Genomic DNA, 20546 nt, shown 5'->3' with positions numbered 1-20546 from the left:
AAGCAAATGATGAGATGAAAGAAAAAACGCAGACATTGAATGATGAGATGAAAGAGCAAATGCAGGCATTGAATGCTTGCACCAATCAACAGTTAAAAGAGCAAATACAGGAAGCAAAAAATCATTTTGATAAAGAGTTAGAGATACTGAAAAAAAACAAATGAATACTTGAAATGAAGGAAACAATAAACCAAATTAAAAACTCCATAGAAAGCATAACCAATAGGATAGAACACCTGGAAGACAGAACCTCAGATATTGAAGACAAAATATTTAATCTTTAAAACAAAGTTGACCACACAGAGAAGAGTAAGAAATCATGAACAGAATCTACAAGAATTATGGGATATCATGAAAAGGCCAAATTTAAGAATTATTGGGATTCAGGAAGGCACAGAGAGACAAACCAAAGGAATGAACAATCTATTCAATGAAATAATATCAGAAAATTTCCCAAATCTGAAGAATGAAATGGAAAATCAAGTACGAGAGGCTTATAGGACTCCAAATATACAAAATTACAACAGACCCACAACAAGACACATTGTAATGAAAATACCTAACATACAAAATAAAGACAGAATGTTGAAGGCAGGGAGAGAAAAGAATCAAATTACATTTGGGGGGAAACCAATACGTTTATCAGCAGATTTTTCAATCCAGACCCTAATGGCTAGAAGGGCCTGGAACAATATTTTTCAAGTCCAGAGAGAAAATGGAAGCCAATCAAGAATCTTATACCCAGCAAAACTTACCCTCAGATTTGACAACAAAATAAGATCCTTCCATGATAAACAAAAGCTAAAAGAATTTACAAAAAAGAAAACCGGCATTACAGAACATTCTCAGCAAAATATTCCATGAGGAAAAGATGAAAACAATGATACAAATCAGCAAAGGGAGGAAATACCCTAAAGGAATAGCCAAATAAAAGAGAAACCAAATGGTGTCAAAAAACAAAAATGAGCCAAATGATCGGGAATACAAATCATATCTCACTAATAACCCTGAATGTTAATGGCCTGAACTCATCAATCAAAAGACATAGACTGGCAGATTGGATTAAAAAGAATGATCCAACAATATGCTGTCAGCAAGAGACTCATCTTGTAGAAAGAGATACACACAGACAAAAGATGAAAGGATGGGAAAAAACATACCATGCACATGGACTTGGTAAAAAAGCCAGAGAATCCATCCTCATATCAGATAATGTGGACTTCAAGCCAAAGTTAGTCAGAAGGGATAAAGAAGGACATTTCATACTGCTTAAGGGAAGCATAAATCAGCAAGACATAACAATCATAAATATCTATGTCCCAAACATTGGCTCATCCATGTATGTCAAACAAATCCTTCTCAATTCCAGAAATCAAAGAGACCACAACACAATAATACTAGGCGATTTTAACACACCTCTCTCACCACTGGACAGCTCTTCCAGATAAAAATTGAACAAGGAAACCATAGATCTCAATAACACAATCAATAATTTAGACTTAATGGCCATATATAGAATATACCATCTAACAAAGAGTGAATATACTTTCTTCTCAGCAGCACATGGATCCTTCTCTAAAATAGACCACATTCTATGCCACAAAGCTAATGTCAGCAAATACAAGAAAATAGAGATAATACCTTGTATTCTTTCAGATCATAATGGATTGAAAATAGAAATAAACGACAGAATAAAAAACAGAAAATACTCCAACACCTGGAGATTAAATAATACACTATTGAATGGATAACAGAAGACATCAGGAGGAAAATAAAAAAATTCTTAGAGGTAAACCAGAACAAAGATACATCATATCAAAATCTCTGGGACATTATGAAAGCTGTTCTTAGAGGAAAATTTATTTCATGGAGTGCACTCAATTAAAGAAGAAAAAAACAACAAATAAATGACCTAACACTACAGCTCAAAACCCTAGAAAAAGAAGAACACAGCAACACCAAAAGTATTAGAAGACAGAAAATAGTTAAAATCAGAACTAAAATCAATGAAATTGAAACAAAAGAAACAATCAAAAAAGTTGACACAATAAATAGTTGGTTCTTTGAAAAAATAAACAAAATTGATAAACCCTTAGCCACACTAACAAAGAGAAGGAGGGAGAAAACTCAAATTACTAAAATTTGGAATGAACAAGGAAATATCACAACAGACACGATTGAAATACAAAACATGATTAGAAGCTATTTTGAAGATCTATACTCCAACAAAATAGAAAATCTTGGAGATCAACAGGTTTCTAGAGACATATGAATTACCTAAACTGAAACAGGAGGACATACACAACTTAAATAAATCAATTTCAAGCAATGAAATAGAAGAGGTCATCAACAGCCTACCAAGAAAGAAAAGTCCGGGACCAGATGGGATTCTCAGCCAAGTTCTACAAAACCTTTAAAGAAGAGCTCATTCCAATACTTCTCAAAGTATTCCATGAAATAGAAGAGGAGGGAACCCTCCCAAACTCATTCTATGAAGCCAATATCACCCTGATACTTAAAGCAAAGACACATCAAGGAAAGAAAATTTCAGACCAATATCCTTAATGAACATCGACACAAAAATTCTCAAAAAAATTTTAGCAAATTGCACACAAAAAATATTGTAAAAAGATAGTGCACTGCGATCAAGTGGGTTTTATCCCAGGGGTGCAAGGTTGGTTCAACATCCAGAAATCAATAAATGTCATTCACCATATCAACAGTCTTAAAGTCAAGAATCATATGATTATTTCAATAGATGCAGAAAAAAACATTTGATAAAATACAGCATCCCTTCATGCTCAATACACTAGAAAAAATACGGATAGTGGGAACATTCCTTAACACTGTAAAGGCCACCTATGCTAAGCCCAAGGTCAATATCATTTAAATGGTAAAAAACTGAAAGCATTCCCCCTAAAAACTGGAACAAGGCAGAGATGCCCTCTTTCACCACTTCTATTCAACATTGTGCTTGAAACTCTAGCCAGAGCAATTAGACAGACCAAAGAAATTAAAGGGATACGAATAGGAAAAGAAGAACTCAAACTATCCCTATTTGCTGATGAAATGATTATATATTTAGAGGAACTGGGAAATTCCACCAGAGAGCTTTTAGAACTCATAAGTGAATTAAGTAAAGTAGCAGGTTATAAGGTCAATGCTAATAAATTTAATGCATTTTTATACATGTGATGAATCTTCATAAAGAGAAATGAGGAAAACTACATTCACGATAGCCTCAAAAAAAATAAAATACTTGGGAATCAATCTCACAAAACAGGTGAAAGACCTCTACAATGAGAACTGCAGAACACTAAAGAAAGAAATTAAATAAAAACCTTAGAAGATGGAAAGATCTCCCGTGTTCTTGGATAGGCAGAATTAATATTGTCAAAATGACCATACTACCAAAAGTGCTATACAGATTCAATGCAATTCCAATTAAAATCCCAATGACATACCTTACAGAAATAGAGCAAGCAATCATGAAATTCATCTGGAAGAATAAGAAACCCAGAATAGCTAAAGCAATCCTAAGCAGAAAGAGCAAAGCAGGGGGTATCGCAATACCAGATCTTCAACTATACTACAAAGCAATAGTAACAAAAACGGCATGGTATTGTTACCAAAATAGGTAAATCAATGCTACAGAATAGAGGACACAGACACAAACCCAAATAAGTACAATTTTCTCATACTAGACAAACATGCCAAAAATATGCAATGGAGAAAAGATAACCTCTTCAACAAAGGGTGCTGGGAAAACTGGAAATTCATATGAAGCAGAATGAAATTAAACCCCTATCTCTCAAACCCTGCACAAAACTCAACTCAAATTGGATCAAGGACCTTGGAATCAGACCAGAGACCCTTCATCTTATAGAAGAAAAAGTAGGTCCAAATCTTCAACATGTCGGCTTAGGATCAGACTTCCTTAACAGTTGTCCCATAGCACAAGAAATAAAAGCAAGGATCAATAACTTGGATAGATTCAAACTAAAAAAACTTCTCTCAGCTTCACAATGAAGAAAACTCTCCATCTTTGTATGCCACACTGCTAAAAATGAAAAGAATATCCATCTCTGGATAAGTGTATGATAAATAACATTAACGAGTTTTCTATCACTGTGACAAAATGCCTGAGAAAATCAACTTATCAAAAAGAGATGTTTATTTTGACTCATGGTTTTGGATGATTCAGTCCATGTTTTCTTAGCCCAGTTGCTTTCGTTCTACTGTGGTACAGTACATATTGCTTGCAAATGTGTATGGCAGAAAAAGACTAAACATTTCATGGAAGCAGAGAAAGATCAGAAGGGACTTGGATCTCTATATCCCCTTTCAAGGGCATATACCTCAATGACCTAACTTTCTTCTACTAGGTCCCACTCTCTAAAGATTTCACCACCCCCCAATAGCACCATCAACCAGTGACCAAATCTACAACACAATTTTTACAGGGGACATTTAGGATCCAAACCATAGCAAGAATATATCTTCATTCCACAAGAGAACATAACCAAATTGCCATTTTACCTAATCAATTCATACTGAAAGGACCCTTCCACAACAGTCAATTAATGGAAAACCTAATTGCTTCAGATGACCAATTTACTAGGTAGTCAATTTGTGAAATGAGTTATTGTCTACCTTAATTTGTTCCTTTTAATTATTTTACATTTTTAAAAAATTTACATAAATATACATATCATAGCATATATTATATTTATGACATGAATTCTTTGTTTAAAATATATATTTATGAATATATTGCTCAAAATTTTATATGAATAATATATGTGTACAGATTGCACACCTATGAAAATATCTAATACATTCTGGAAGCACAATTGTTTAGACTTGTACTCTTAGCAGTATGGGGAGCCAGGTGTTCACAGAAAATCTTAAACACAGCTGCAAACATTAGATAAAAGGAATTTTAAATAAAATTATACTTTTTAAAATATAGTTTTAAAACAAAGTTTAAAATATAGTTTTATATCCTCCAGTTTACAGAAACAAACTAGTGATATTTACTTGAGGTCAAAATTAACACAGAAAGCACAAATCCATCTTTAGGTGAACTTTAGGGAAAGCAATCAACCTAAAAATGTCTGCCCATACTTGGAGCATTAACATGTCCCTTTCCATTAACCATGTGACCCTAGTACAGGAGGAGAACTTGACACCTGAGCAGGGAAAGGGGCTCAGAATAGAGTTACCCCCAGAGAGTTATGATTAGTGAAGAGGTATAGCCTCCATGGCTGTATCAAAAAGGAATCTTCCCTAAAGAAGAGGTGTCTTATTTTGGATCTGGAATATCCCACAAAAGCCCAGGTGTAAAAGACTTGTTCCCCAGAGTGGCACTAGAGGGACTTTTGTGAGTACTTTTAGGTCATTAGACTTATGCCTTTGAAGGGGACATGGAACCCAACCCCTTCCTCTTTCTCTTTTTTTGTTTTCCAGCCATGATGTGAGCAGTGTTCCCAGACATGTTCATCATGATTTACTGGCTCACCACAGGCTCAGAGTAACATGACCAATTGATCATGGTCTGCAATCTCTAAAACTCTAGGCCAAAACAACCTTTTTGTTTCTATCACTTGATTATCTTAGGTATTCTTTACAGTAATGGAAAGCTGACAAACACAGGGAGTCCTATCTACCTAGATCTTAGCATTTGGCAATTCCTAAAGAATGGACTGAGATACAAAAGGAATGGCTTTCATATAAAATATTTAACATGTGGGTAATATAAATAATCTTTTAACCAGGTAAAACAATAACAATGAAATCTAACCTAGTGGGTTTCAAAAATTAAATTAGAATTAAAAAGATCCTGGATGATTATACTGTGATCACATAATTCAAATTAATCAAAAGAGATACTCAAATTCACAACTAAAAAAGAATGAAGAAAAACACTTAATAAATTTATAAATATATTTAAAAAGATAATCTATATTCTCTTCTGAAGAATAATATCTGCAGCAATCAAGAATGTGATCTTCAGGTAAAAACACCAAAGTAAATTGTTGGTTCCCTAGAAATACAGAAATTTGCAAATGGTTTGAAAGCACCCATTTCTATTTATATCTATATGAGACATACTTTAATAAATCAGTTGTAATAAATGGAATTAATATTATAGGTTTTTGTAGCAGTCAAATCTCTTTTCCTGAATATTTACTTTTTCTTATGCTATTGATTGATAATTGCTTAACACTTCTAAGGTTCTAGAAATAATTCCTGAAAATTAGTTTAGGAACAAATGCAAACTTCTAATCAAAACTCATAAATGGCAAAATGAATCCACAAAAAAAGAGAGTTTCAGAACAATCTCTGTAACTGAAACCTGTAAATTTTGCTTAAGCTAGTTCAGACAAGGTTCAGATAAAATCTGAGCTCATGGTCTCTAGCCAAACCAAATAAAAGGCCAGAATTTTGATGTTTTCAGAATATTCTTAACAATTTCAACATCTGTTGCTCCATACTCTTCTGACTGCAAACTATGAGAGAATAATTAATAGTTTCTTATTCAAAGTGGATTGTCTTTGTAACTGTACCCATGTTTGCTATTCAGAAACTAACTGTAATTAGTGCTTTTTAAAAATTAAAATGAGGTGCTTCATAGAATCAAAATTTATGCCCCCAATTCCATAATATTCTGGGAGTATTAACATCAATAATATTTGCTAGGTTCAAAATACTAAAGAAAAGCATATAGGTTCTAAAGGACATCTTTCTTGAGTGAAGATACTTTGCTGTTTTAAAATAAGTCTGGAAATCAAGACATGAATGACAATCTCACTTTAGCACAGTTATAAGAGGGATTATAAATAAGGGTTTAATTATAGTGGTTTAGTGACTGGAGGAAGTAAAAGGGATAATACAGCAGTATGGACCTATCAGCAGCAGGCTATAATATGCCAAACTCAGGGATAGACTATTGGAGACCGGCAGGAAGAAGATCCATATAGAGCTGACCTTGCTGAGAGGAGCAGTGATATTCCTTTCCTAGACAGTCCTGATGACCTCAAAGAAAACAGGAAATTGATACCTGACTTCTCTTAATGCCTCTCCAGGTGTCCTGATCACTGTCCTCATTGACAAACACAAAACAAAGGCAGATGGCCCAGACTACAAAGATGTAATGTACAAATTTCAGCAACCTACCTAGAGATTATAGTAGGATCAGAGAGAGGGTGGATCTCCAGGTGAAACAGGAAACTCAGCAGCACACTATAATTTAACAAATTCACAAAAATATCCCAAATTTTCAGAGGCAGTCCAAAGCCAATGAAAACCTAGAGCATGAGAAGTTAGTTGCTCCATTTCTCTCAGTGTGCATGTAAGCAGGTATACTTTTCTTCTGACTTTACTCAAATAATGTTATTAAATCTTTGACTTAATATTTGCATGAAAATAATATAATTTAATACTTATTTAATTTAATACATAATTTAATATTTAATAATATAATTTCAATACTATAAGCATTCTTTTGTTAATAAAATTTTATTAATGAATATTTCCCATTAAAATGAAATATGACATTTTTCTAAATAAAATGCCATAAAATTGTTTTTACATGCATTTTCCAAAACTTTCCTATTATTTTTTGTCATAAGAAGTTCAGATAAAAAGCAATTAATATTTAAACCAAAATATAAACAGCATAGCTTCATTCATTATTTTCTGATTATTTCAAAGACATTTATAAGATGAAAACCTTTTGGGCAGGTACCAGGAATTGAGCTCAGGGTGACTCAACCACTGAGCCACATCCCCAACCCTATTTCGTATTTTATTTAGAGATAGGGTTTCACTGAGTTGCTTAGCACTTCATTTTTGCTGCGTCTGGCTTTGAACTTGCAATCCTCCTGTCTCAGCTTCCCAAGCCACTGGGGTTACAGGTGTGCCGTACAGCACCCAGCAAGATGATAAAACTTTATTTCTCCCCTTACAGAACAAATTAGGACAACTTTTTAAATTACATGTTTCCTTGTAATTTCACTTAATAACTATACCCTTCCTTTTTTGTTAAAAGAGAAGCAAAATCAAAATGGGGGGATTTTGTTTCTTGGTCACATATGACTATGTGGCAAAGTTCATTGCCTTTTTTATTAATTTGGTGTGGCTGTTAAAAATGTCACCTCTGTAAGCACACAGATTTTGGTATAAATACTGATTCTTGCATATTTTGTTATATGAAGAAAAGGTACTTAATCTTCATAGATTTCACCTTCTTCATCTTTTAGATGAATATATAATGACTATTTGTACCAATAACAAAAACTAACTTTCCATGTTTTAAATATGCAAAACAACAAATCAAAAATCTCAACAGACATCACAGTTCTAAACATCTACACATCTAAAGAGGAAAAGTTAAGCTGGTAATTGCTTGAAAGAAAACATCCCTAAATTCTCCCTTTGAAATGCTCAGCATGTGCTTTGAATGGAATATGACACCAGAGCAAAATACTAAGAAAGAATTACATGTTCAGAATATACTTGAAAAAAGTCATATACAATCAGAATATTTCAAGAGCCTACTATCAGATCATCTGAAATTATTTTTTCATTAAGCATAAAGCATATCCAATTTCCACTTCCACCAATGTTATGCTATTCCAAGGCAAGATCAGTGTTTGAAGAATTATTTCCATGGCTGCCTCTATCGATTTATTCACAACATATGAAGTTTTCAACTTAAATTGTTATGTCAGTCATGTCAGTTCTATGCTCAAATCTCAAAGTTTCCTATCTCACTCAGTTAAAGGCTAAATTCTTTACGGTAGTCCCTATAAACCTGGACTTTATATCTCTAATGATAGAAAATAAATTAGGAGGTGACTAGAATTGGCAGGGTAGGGGATAGGATGTGATTGCTATACCATAGAGGGATGCATTTGGGGCTGATAAAATGTTTTAAAATTGATTCAGATAATGATCTTGCAGCTCTGAATATTCTCAAATGGTTGAATTAGAGATTAAATAAACTCTATCTTTTAGCTGTCCCAACCTGGGCCTAGCCTCCCTAGTATGTTTCAAATAAGTCAGGAACCTTAGGATTGGTTTTGGTCCAGCCATCTGTCTGTGATGCTCTTTCTGATGCTAAAATTTGGTGATCTATAACATTTTTACTAAGATATCCACTGTAAAGAATTTTTCTTCAAACTGTTAGGCCGGAATTTCCCAAAGTATTTTGTGTAGAACTCTAATTCAATGAAATCTTTCTTGAGAATATGTTATTTGGTTACATATATTTGAAAATGCTTCATATAACTTTATCTCTTTTGAAATTCATATAAGATAAATGTCTGAGGAAGCCTATCAAAGGAAATAATTTACCTTCAATTTCTTCTCTAGTTCCAAAGAATATAGTTAGACAAAGGAAGAACATTCATTTCTACATTACATTCCATACAATATGTCCTGAAAACTCCACTTTATAAGTAAATTAGATAAAGCCATTTTCATGTCACTATTGAAAAATTTATTGATAATTCCAATGTTGAAACATACTCAAGTACTTTAACTGTCCATCCAATTTTTTTTAGGTAAGTTTAAGGAATGAATTTCATTGAAAACCCTTCACTATAAAAGCAGAGTTATTTATGTTTATTGAAATATTTGTGATGAAAGGGTCAAAGAAACTGTATAATTCTGTAAGTGAAACAAGGTATCCCACGGAATTCTTTGGATTATATTGTGTTGCAATGTGGATCATTTGTAAAAACTATTTTCTTAGTCAGAGATGAAATTTTATTTTACTTAAAATTAAAAATATCTACCTTGAGATATCTACTTTAAAGATATATAATTTAAGAAATATATTTAGATATTATATATTAGCTTATATTATGTAAGAAAAGAACTATATCTTTACTGTCAAAATTTGAGTTTATGTCAGAGATTGGCTAGAAATTTTATTATGAGACATCAATTCAATTTATTTTATAGTTCAAAACAAATATATGGCCAGACACAGGGGTGCACGCATGTAATCCCAGTGGCTCAGGAATCTGAGGTAGGAGGATTGCAAGTTCAAAGTCAGCCTCGGCAAAAGCGAGGCACTAAGCAGGCAACTCAGTGAGTCTCTAAATACAATACAAAATAGGGCTGGGGATGTGGCTCAATGGTCGAGTTGCCCCTGAGTTCAATTCCCCGTATCAAAAAAAAAAAAAGTAAATCCGAAATATACATTACATAAGAAACAATTGGAAATGTCTACATCTAAGAACCTTTAGCTTTCCTGAATTTAACTCTTCTAGCAACTAGTCCTTATATTTCTATATTTTATACTAGTTTGGAAAATGTAGCCACCATACAGCACTAAAATATCTAGGGTGGTTGGTAAAGATTGAGAAATATTAATTTATCATATACTGCTGTCAACTTTCTTTTCTTGAATATCTCCATCCTCCTGTCTTCTTAACCTTACTTCTTCTTGGTTAAATTTTCCTTTTTTGTGGATTTGAAATTGTACACATTCTGCAAAGGTACATATTATCAATATATTCTCTTAAATTAAAAATATTTAATCACACAACATATAGCTAAATTTAGGCCTCCGATTCTTACAAAAATGTAAAAATGGACAGCAGAAAAACATTTTTGCAAATCAGAAGTGATTTGGGCATAAGATTTAATATTTTTTGCATCACAGAGAATCAATTTGTAAATATTAAATTAAGGAGCATTCCAATTATCATTTAATATTATTTCCTCTATGAATTTAATAGAACCTAAAATATCATGAAGACCTACTAATTTCTGCCATTAAGAAATTTGGAAAATAGTGAAAATCTACATAATTTTAGGTCTTTCTCCTAGCATAAAATGAGTGCCACAAATGTGCTACTTGTATGGGCACTGAAGGAATCAGCCTGTGCTAACAATCGACCCCAGACTTCTTGATTAAATGACAATCTTGTCTTTATTGTCGTTAATTCTGTGAGTCAGTGATTTGGGCTGAGTTTAACTGAAGGCTTTATCCTCTGGGCTGGGCTTATTCAGATGCCTGCAGACAGCTGATAGACCAATTTGGTCTTTGTGTATCTAGAATTGCCTCACTCACATATTTGGTGGTTAGCCAAGCTATTTGTCAAGTTGTCTCTCTAGACAATTTGGATTGACTACCAATCTTAGCAGTATTCCAGGAGAAAAGTAGTAGTAAACTGTGAGAATTTTGAGTCCTAAGCTGAAAATATGCAGTCATGTCCACTATATTCTTTTGGTTAAACAAGTTCTTTTCAGCAAGACCAGATTCATAGGTAGGGGAAAAGACTCCCTCCCTTCCTGGGAAATATTGAAATACTGAAATGTTGAAATATTTAGACATTTTTATATCTGACAGAGGTATATCATTAAACTAGCTTTCCACCATCCAGTCCTATTGACTGTAACCATCTGATTGAAATCTAGTTTATGAAATACTGAGACGAAGTGGTGTTGTGTGCCTTCAGACTTAGTCAATTAAATCTCACATAGATACTGTCCATATTTTCTCCTTTCCAGTTCATTTGGATTGCATGGCTAAGGGCATAAAAACTAGATAATGAAGAACAAACTTTACTCAGCCTTAATCTCTGATTAAGCCTTAATCTCTGACTGTGTTAGACAGAGCCTCTCCGTCTACTATCCTTTTACCCTGACCTCCTAAAACAAACCTACACGGTATGCGAGTACATTATAAGCTTATCGTATATTATGTGATTACCTATTTTTTTTTTTAAATAGCTTAACTATGTTGTTTTTATATAAGTTCACAGGAAAATTATTTCAGATTCATTCCACTATATTTCCTTTTCCTATTCCCCTCCCTTTCCTTCCTTCCCCTTTGTCTAATCTACTGAATATCTATTCTCCGTCCCCCCTCCCCAAATGTGGGTTAACTTATACACATCAATGAAAATGTTAGACCTTTGGTTTTTGGTATTTTTCACAGCAAGAAGTCCACTGTTAAATAGAAACATCTACATTACTATTCCAAAAAGAAAATTTCCCAATACTTTAAGTAATTACATTTTCAGCATTGAAATGCTGAAATGTTGAAGGAGTATAATAAAAATACTCCCTAGTATTTTTTCATATGTAATATATTATAACATAATCATACAGAATAGAGTTAATTAACATGTCAACAGATTTTACTTTTTAAAGTAGTGAATGGATGTGTTAAAATCTAGATAGCACAAAGGATAAATCAAAAATTAGTTGCCTTTCTTCTCTATTCCAAAACCACGCACTTCCTCCATTGCTGAAAGTTAGCAACTATTCACAAGTTATTTAAATTTCCTATAGGAAATTTTTTCTTAGTCTTGTCTTTTACTTTCCCCCTGAGACTTTTTAATTAATATAACTTAGAAATATTTTTATTTAAAGTATACATGTGTCTCCCCTGCCCTATGTATGCATTGTCCAGTCACCTGCCATCTGCCACTGTGGACCTCTGGACTGCTCTGATGCTGAATGCCCTTAATTGTCCACACCCCACCTGATAGAGAACAAGGACTTTGGATTACTTTCTCCAACTTTGCCCCCTTTCAGCAGAAACAGTTCTGAGATATTGTCATCTATTTTTCCATAGCAATGGAATATAGAAATTGACATTGGAGAAATTAAACAGTGGTCCACTTTATGCTTTGAATATAACCCTTGATGCTCTGCCACTGCAACTTATTTTTAGAATGGACACGTTTCTTTCTTTTCCTCTCTCCCTGCTCCTCCCTAATGTCTCCCCATCCCTGATCTCAGGGGAAAGAGGATTACCTTACTTCCCTATCCTAGGGCAGAGTTATCTATTCCTGAGTATATACCCACTGTAGGAACAAGTAATCCAGACTTTGGGGATGGTACCAGAAGATGTCAGAAATGACTCCCAAATTAACAAGTGAATTACAATTCCAGACAGAGAACATGTGGAATATAGCCTTTGAGTCGCCTCTTTAAAAGCCCTCTGTTCCTGCTGATGGGCAGAATCACAGCCTTTGGGATAGGAGTCCCTGTGTTTCTCCTCTGCTAACAAAGCACTAAACCTTCTTTTTCCTTTTTCTCAAAACCATGTCCTCATTATTGAATTGGCATCCCCGATAAGGATCAAGCTTTTGGCAACAAATTGATAACAGTTATTCTGAGAATGCAATTTAGTCATATCATCTCTCTCAAACTTGTATAAGTCTAATAAATTTATCTTCAACCATTGATTAATGAATTATATGCAAAAATTTTAAAGTCATACTGATGTTTTGTTGTTTTCACTAGTAAGTGATTGGCATTTTATGCTTGGAGACCATAGAATTAATTGAAAAAAAAATTATGCCCAATAGTTGATCATTCTGCACAAGATTTCTTGGAACTGGCTTTGTATCTTCAATGTAAAGTTGCAAGTTGTGGGAAATGCTGTTTTATACCTATCTCATTTCAAATACCTTTGTTACTTCCCTGTAAACCAACTCACAGGTGTTTCAGTAACTATGAGTGCATGAGTCTGTGTTAGAGGGCTGTCACAGGCTACCAGGCTCATTTTGCCTGTCTTAGAAAGCCAGACCTGGGAATTTATATCCCCACCTGGCCTGGGAGCAGCTTTTAAACAAGGACTGATGCAGGCAAGGCATAAATGTTATAGGTCCCTTGCCTCTGCTGGGACAGCTCTCAGTCATGAGCCATGCTGTCTCCAGAGCTGTCCTATGGGAGTGTGCTCATGGTTTCTTCTAGTTTTTTACTAGGTATCATATCATTGTTTGGCTACTTTCCATTTCTGTTCCCATTTCTCCACTCCCCTGCTGTTTTTACCTAGGAAAATTTCCTAATCCTTTTTGTACATTCTTCATCTTGAAATATGCTTTCGGTGTATTCCTTCATTTCAGGAAAGTTTCCTCTTTTTATACCAGAGTATCTTTTACTTTATTTACTTATTTTTTTCTTTTGGTTTTAATGAATATCGAACATGTTTATGCATTTTTCCATCTTAATAACATTATCATTTCTTAAATGTTGTTCTTTGCCATTTTATTTTCCATTTTGTTTTATATAATTTCTTTAAGCCTGTAACACATATTCTGATTTTCATTAAATACTTATTTTACATTTTATTGTATCTAATTTTTAATTCTAAAACACCTCATTATTATATTCCATTTATTTTCTAATTTCATCCAGATTACTTTCTATATTACTTTTCACTGGAAGAGAGGGAGTCTTTTCTTTCTGTTTCTTCCTCTTTTTAAAATTTATTTTCATTCTATCCCCCTTCCCTCTTCCTCCTTATCAACTTTCTCAGAGTTTGCATTCTCTCCATTTCTTTCAACTTGAGGAATATATTTTTTGAAGTGTTCTTTCCTTTCTAAAATAATTCTTGTTGTATTACATGATTATATGCTTTCTGTTTATTTGCTATTTTTCTCCTTCATAAACATTAATTTTATGAGGTGCTTACATTACTTAAAATATCCAGGGTGAATAAATGATTATTCTTAGTTTGATTACAAAATAACAGATTGGTAAATGCTACACATGAAACATTCTACTTGATTTTGACTATATATATAAAGATAAATAGTTATAGGTGTGTAAATGTATATCTTATAAATCTAACATTATTCCAAATTCATAGGTGAGAAAATTAAATGTTAATGAGATTTTATATGTATGGATTATGAAATGTGAACATAAAAATATAAGAAAAACAATTTTCTGAATATTATATATTGTATAAATCTTATAGATTTATTCTGTATTTTTATGTTAGATGCCATGTATTTTACTCATGATCATACACTACTGTTGACTAAACACAAGAAGACTATATTATAAACTATATTATAAATAAACTATAAAATCTGAAGAGGTCTGGGAATTTTCCCCTACCGAAATTTGTTTTAAAACTCACCTCATGGATTAATGTTTCAGAAGATGGTTTGGATCACATACAAAAGGAAAAAAAAAATGAAACAAACCTTGACATCATTTGTTGATATTTTTATTTTTCACAGTACTACTTAACATATTAGAGCACTCATAATACACTAAACAATTTTTGAATGTAAGTGCCATTAACAGTATCATATCAAAAACACCTTGCCAAAGCCACCATGATGCAGAACCCAAAAACTGTAAAATAATTTTTCCTGCTGTTTTATAGTAAAAGAAAAAATACTTCTTTATGGCATATCTGACAGTACAATAGAAAGTCAATAAGCAATGTTTATAAAAAGAAAAACAGAGAACAAAGGAAGGGAAAAAAGAAGGAAGAAAGGAAGGAAGAAAAAAATGGAAGGGAAAGGGAAGCAAAGAAGAAGGGAGGGAGTGCAGAGGAAAGGAAAGAAGGATGAAAGGAGGAGAGAAGGGGAGAAAGAAAGAGAGAAAGAAGGAAAGTGAGATGGTGAGAGAGAGGAAGGAAGGAAGGAAGGAAGGAAGGAAGGAAGGAAGGAAGGAAGGAAGGAAGGAAGGAAGGAAGGAAGGAAGGGAAAAGAAAAGAAAGAAAGGAAGAAGGGGAAAGAAAGGGAAAGAAAGAGAGGGAGAGGAATGTAGCTCACTTCTTCTAAGAACACAGGAGAATTGCTCTTGCTCCCATTTGGAAGCTAATTGTGGCTACATGGTTTACTTTAGCTAATAAAATGTGAATTAAAGTGACGTGCATCATTTCTTAGCTTCTCCTAACGTACGTTGGCAGGTAGTAGCAATTGAATAAGATTTGTAATTCTTGGTTCTTTGCCTTTTGCACTGCAAATAATAGAAATATTGTTTTATTTAATCTTTAAGTAAATCCAACCTTAACTTGATTTTTTTTTTTTTTATCTTTGTAGAGCTCATATTTCTAGCTGGATGGTTTCAGGAATTTTTATTCCCCAGTGAAATTCATTAATGTCACCTTCAAAAAGATTGTTAAGAAAGAGATGAGTTTTGTGGAAATTGTGTGTTTTCTTTTGCATTGTTTGGTGTTTTCAAATGTTTTATGCTAGGGGGGCTACTCCAGGAGGGGAGCTTAAACTGTTCCACAAGGAATGGGAAAATAACATTTGAGCTTGTGCTCTTTGTAGTAGAATACATGGGGTGTTTTGCACAGATACCTCTTTTTCTATAGCTGAAAAGTAAAATTATTGGCATACCTCAACCAGAGTCAGAAAAACGATTAAGGAGAAATAAAATAAAAAACATAAACTGAGCAATTTCTTTCCAAACACTGCTTCCTCCAACTGCAGTGGGATAATTAACTCCAAAAGATTCATTTCATAGTCTTTGTATAGCCTAAATACATCTTTGACTGTCTCCTGTCAATCTCATTATTATCTTAGCATCTTAAACTTTCAATTTCCAATCTTCCAAGAATTATTGTACTTATCAATGGGGGGGATGTAGTTCAAGATGCATCATCTCTTTTGGTTTTCTCTTCACTTACAATTATTTGATTTTTTTTGTAAACAAATTTATGTGGCATTTTATCATTTCTTATTCTGTAAACATCCTTCAAAGATAGCTTACTACTTAAAACAAATAACAATGTGGTATGGAGTTTATAACATATGTAGAAGTAAAATATATGGCAATAACAGCACAAAGTAGGAATTGAAGAGCTAAAAGTATGGTATTAGAAACTTCTTACCCTGCATACAAAATGATTGAATTTCTAAGTGGGAGTTTATGATAAGTTAAAGACTACTATGATTTGAATGTGATTTGTCCTCCAAGGATTCATTTGTTCGAAACCTGATTCTTACTGTGGTGATGTTGGCAGATGGGAACTTTAGTAGGTGTGATGTAGTGGGAAGTCCTTATGTCAAATGAAGTTACTGTCCTTGGGAAGAATTAAAGTAATTCTCATGAGAGAGTTATGAAACCAGGACCCTAGCCACATCCTCTTCTTGTCCTCTTCTTTCAAGATGTAATCTCTTTCTACCACATGTGCTCCTGTCATATGCAACAAAACTTTCTTTTAGTCCCTCACCAGAGGCTGAACCATAAGGGCCTCCTGATATTGAACTTTGAACCTTCAGAAATGTGAGCTAACTAGACTACCCTTTTCTTTATAAAGCCTGCCTGCCTCAGGTATTTTATTGTGGTAACACAAAACTGACCAAAGATGTCTATTACAAACCTCGAAACAATTATTAAAAAAGCACAAGAAATAGTTGAAACTAATATACTAATATATTACTAATATACTAATATATTACTAATATATAATTACTAATATACTAATATAAGGAAATAGAGTCATAAAAACACTTGACCAAAAGGAAAGCAGAGAAGGGAAAGAGGACAAAAAAGAAATAGCTCAAACTGAAAACAAATAGATTATATTAAATGTAAATAATATAAATTAAGTGCAGTTATCCCCAAGAGCAAATGAAGTTGACCAAATTATACTATTACATTGTGCGTATGTGTGACTAGGTAACAACAATTATCACTGTTATGTATAACTATAATTCACCAAGAAAAAGGAAAAAATATATATAGGACACACAGAAAAAAAAAAGTAGAGATTGTTAGATTGGCTAAAAATGCCAGTCCTGGGTTAATTCCCATAAAATTTTTCTTGAGGCTATTGTGAAAAGGGATGGTTATTGTGAAAGGGATTATTTATTTGCTGTTAGAGTATAGAAAAGTTGTTGATTTATGAGTGTTAATATTGTATCCTGCTACTTTGCTGAACCATTTATGAGCTCTAGAAATCTTCTGGCGGAGCTTTTCGGTCTTCTAGATCCAAAGTTGTCATGTCATCAGCAAGCAGTGATAGTGTGACTATTTCTTTTCTAAATTGTATCCCTTTAATTTCCTTCTCTTGACTGGTGACTCTGGTGAGAGTTGTGAGAACTATATTGAATAGAAGTGGTGAGAGTGGATATCCTGTCTTATCCCTGATTCTGGAGAAAAAACTTTCAGTTTATCTCCATTTAATATGATGGTGGCATTGGGTTTGTTGAATATTGCCTTAATCATGTTGAATTAAGTTCCTTTATCCCTAGTTTCTCCAGTGATTTTAACATGAATAGTTGCTGGATTTTATCAAGACTTTTTCTGAGCCTATTGAGATCATGATATGATTCTTGTTGATGTTAAACCAACCTTGATCACCGGAATAAAACCTAATTCATTGTGGTATATTATCTTCTTAATATGTTTTTGAAAGGGATTTGCTTGTATTTTAAAGAGGATTCTTGCATCTATGTTCATCAGGGATATTGGTCTCTAGTTTTCTTTCCTAATTGTGTCTTTGTCTGGTTTTGGTATCAAGGCTGTGCTAGCTTCATAGAATATAAATGAAAGTGTTTCCTCCCTTTCAATTTCATGAAATGAGTTGGGAATGACTATTCATTTATTTATCTATTTTTATTTTGAGACAGGTTTTTGCTATATTATTTAGGGTCTCACTAATTTTCTGAGGCTGGCCTAGAACCTGCAATTCTTCTGCCTTAGCCTACCAAGTCATTGGAATTAAAAGTGTGCACCACCAAGCTGGCTTTTCAAAAGATTTGTTTTTTTGTTTGTTTGTTTGTTTTTTTATTGTAAACAAATGGGATACATGTTTCTCTGTTTGTACATGGTATAAAGGCATACCATTTGTGTAATCATAAATTTACATAGGGTAATGTTGTTTGATTCATTCTGTTATTTTTCCCCTTCCCCCCCACCCCTCCCACCCCTCTTTTCCTCTATACAGTCCTTCCTTCCTCCATTCTTGCCCCCCTCCCTAACCCTAACTCTAAACCTAACATTTACCCCTCCCACCCCCCATTATGTGTCATCATCCACTTATTAGCGATATCATTCGTCCTTTGGTTTTTTGAGATTGGCTTATCTCACTTAGCATGATATTCTCCAACTTCATTTATTTACCTGCAAATGCCATAAATTTATCATTCTTTATGACTGAGTAATATTCCATTGTATATATATACCACATTTTCTTTATCCATTCATCAATTGAAGGGCATCTAGGTTGGTTTCACAATCTGGCTATTGTGAACTGAGCAGCTATGAACATTGATGTGGCTGTATCTCTTTAGTATCCTGTTTTTAAGTCCTTTGGGTATAGGCCAAGGAGTGGGATAGCTGGGTCAAATGGTGGTTCCATTCCAAGTTTTCTAAGGAATCTTCACACTGCTTTCCAGTGTGGCTGCACTAATTTGCAGCCCCACCTGCAATATATGAGTGTACCTTTCTCCCCACATCCTCGCCAACACCTGTTGTTGCTTGTATTCTTGATAATCGCCATTCTAATTGGGGTGAGATGGAATCTTAGGGTGGTTTTGATTTGCATTTTTCTTATTACTAGAGATGTTGAACATTTTTCCATATGTTTGTTGATTGCTTGTACATCTTATTCTATGAAGTGTCTATTCATTTCCTTAGTCCATTTGTCAATTGGATTATTTGCATTCTTGGTGTAGAGTGTTTTGAGTTCTTTATAGATTCTGTAGATTAGTGTTCTATCTGAAGTATGATTGGCAAAGATTTTCTCCCACTCTGTAGGCTCTTTCTTCACATTGCTGATAGTTTCCTTTGCTGAGAGAAAGCTTTTTAGTTTGAATCTATCCCAGTTATTGATTCTTGTTTTTATTTCTTGTGCTGTGGGAGTCCTGTTAAGGAAGTCTGGTCCTAAGCTGACATGTTGAAGCTCTGGACCTACTTTTTCTTCTATAAGATGCAAGGTCTCTGGTCTGATTCCAAGGTCCTTAATCCATTTTGAGTTTAGTTTCGTGCATGGTGAGAGATATGGGTTTAGTTTCATTCTGTTGCATATGGACTTCCAATTCTCCCAGCACCATTTGTTGAAGAGGCTATCTTTTCTCCATTGCATATTTTTGGCACCTTTGTCTGGTATGAGAAAATTGGATTTATTTGGGTTTGTGTCCGTGTCTTCTATTCTGTACCATTGATCCACCTTTCTATGTTGGTACCAATACCATGCCGTTTTTGTTACTATTGCTTTGTAGTAGAGTTGAAGATCTGGTATTGTGATACCCCCTGCTTCACTCTTTCTGCCAAGGATTGCTTTAGCTATTCTGGGTTTTTTATTCTTCCAGATGAATTTCATAATTGCTTGCTCTATTTCTGTAAGGTACGTCATTGGGATTTTAATTGGAATTGCATTGAATCTGTATAGCATTTTTGGTAGTATGGCCATTTTGACAATATTAATTCTGCCTATCCAAGAACATGGGAGATCTTTCCATCTTCTAAGGTTTTCTTGAATTTCTTTCTTTAGTGTTCTGTAGTTCTCATTGTAGAGGTCTTTCACCTCTTTTGTGAGATTGATTCCCAAGTATTTTATTTTTTTCGATGCTATTGTGAATGGGGTAGTTTTCCTAATTTCCCTTTCTGAAGATTCATCACATATGTATAAAAATGCATTAGATTTATGTGCATTGATCTTATATCCCTCTACTTTACTGAATTCACTTATGACTTCTAAAAGTTTTCTGGTGGAATTTCCTGGTTCCTCTAAGTATATAATCATATCATCAGCAAATAGGGATAGTTTGAGTTCTTCTTTTCCTATTTGTATCCCTTTAATTTCTTTGGTCTGT

This window comes from Sciurus carolinensis, chromosome 4 (assembly GCF_902686445.1).
Source record: "Sciurus carolinensis chromosome 4, mSciCar1.2, whole genome shotgun sequence".
Classification (NCBI taxonomy): Eukaryota; Metazoa; Chordata; class Mammalia; order Rodentia; family Sciuridae; genus Sciurus; species Sciurus carolinensis.
This window is presented reverse-complemented; position numbering follows the sequence as displayed.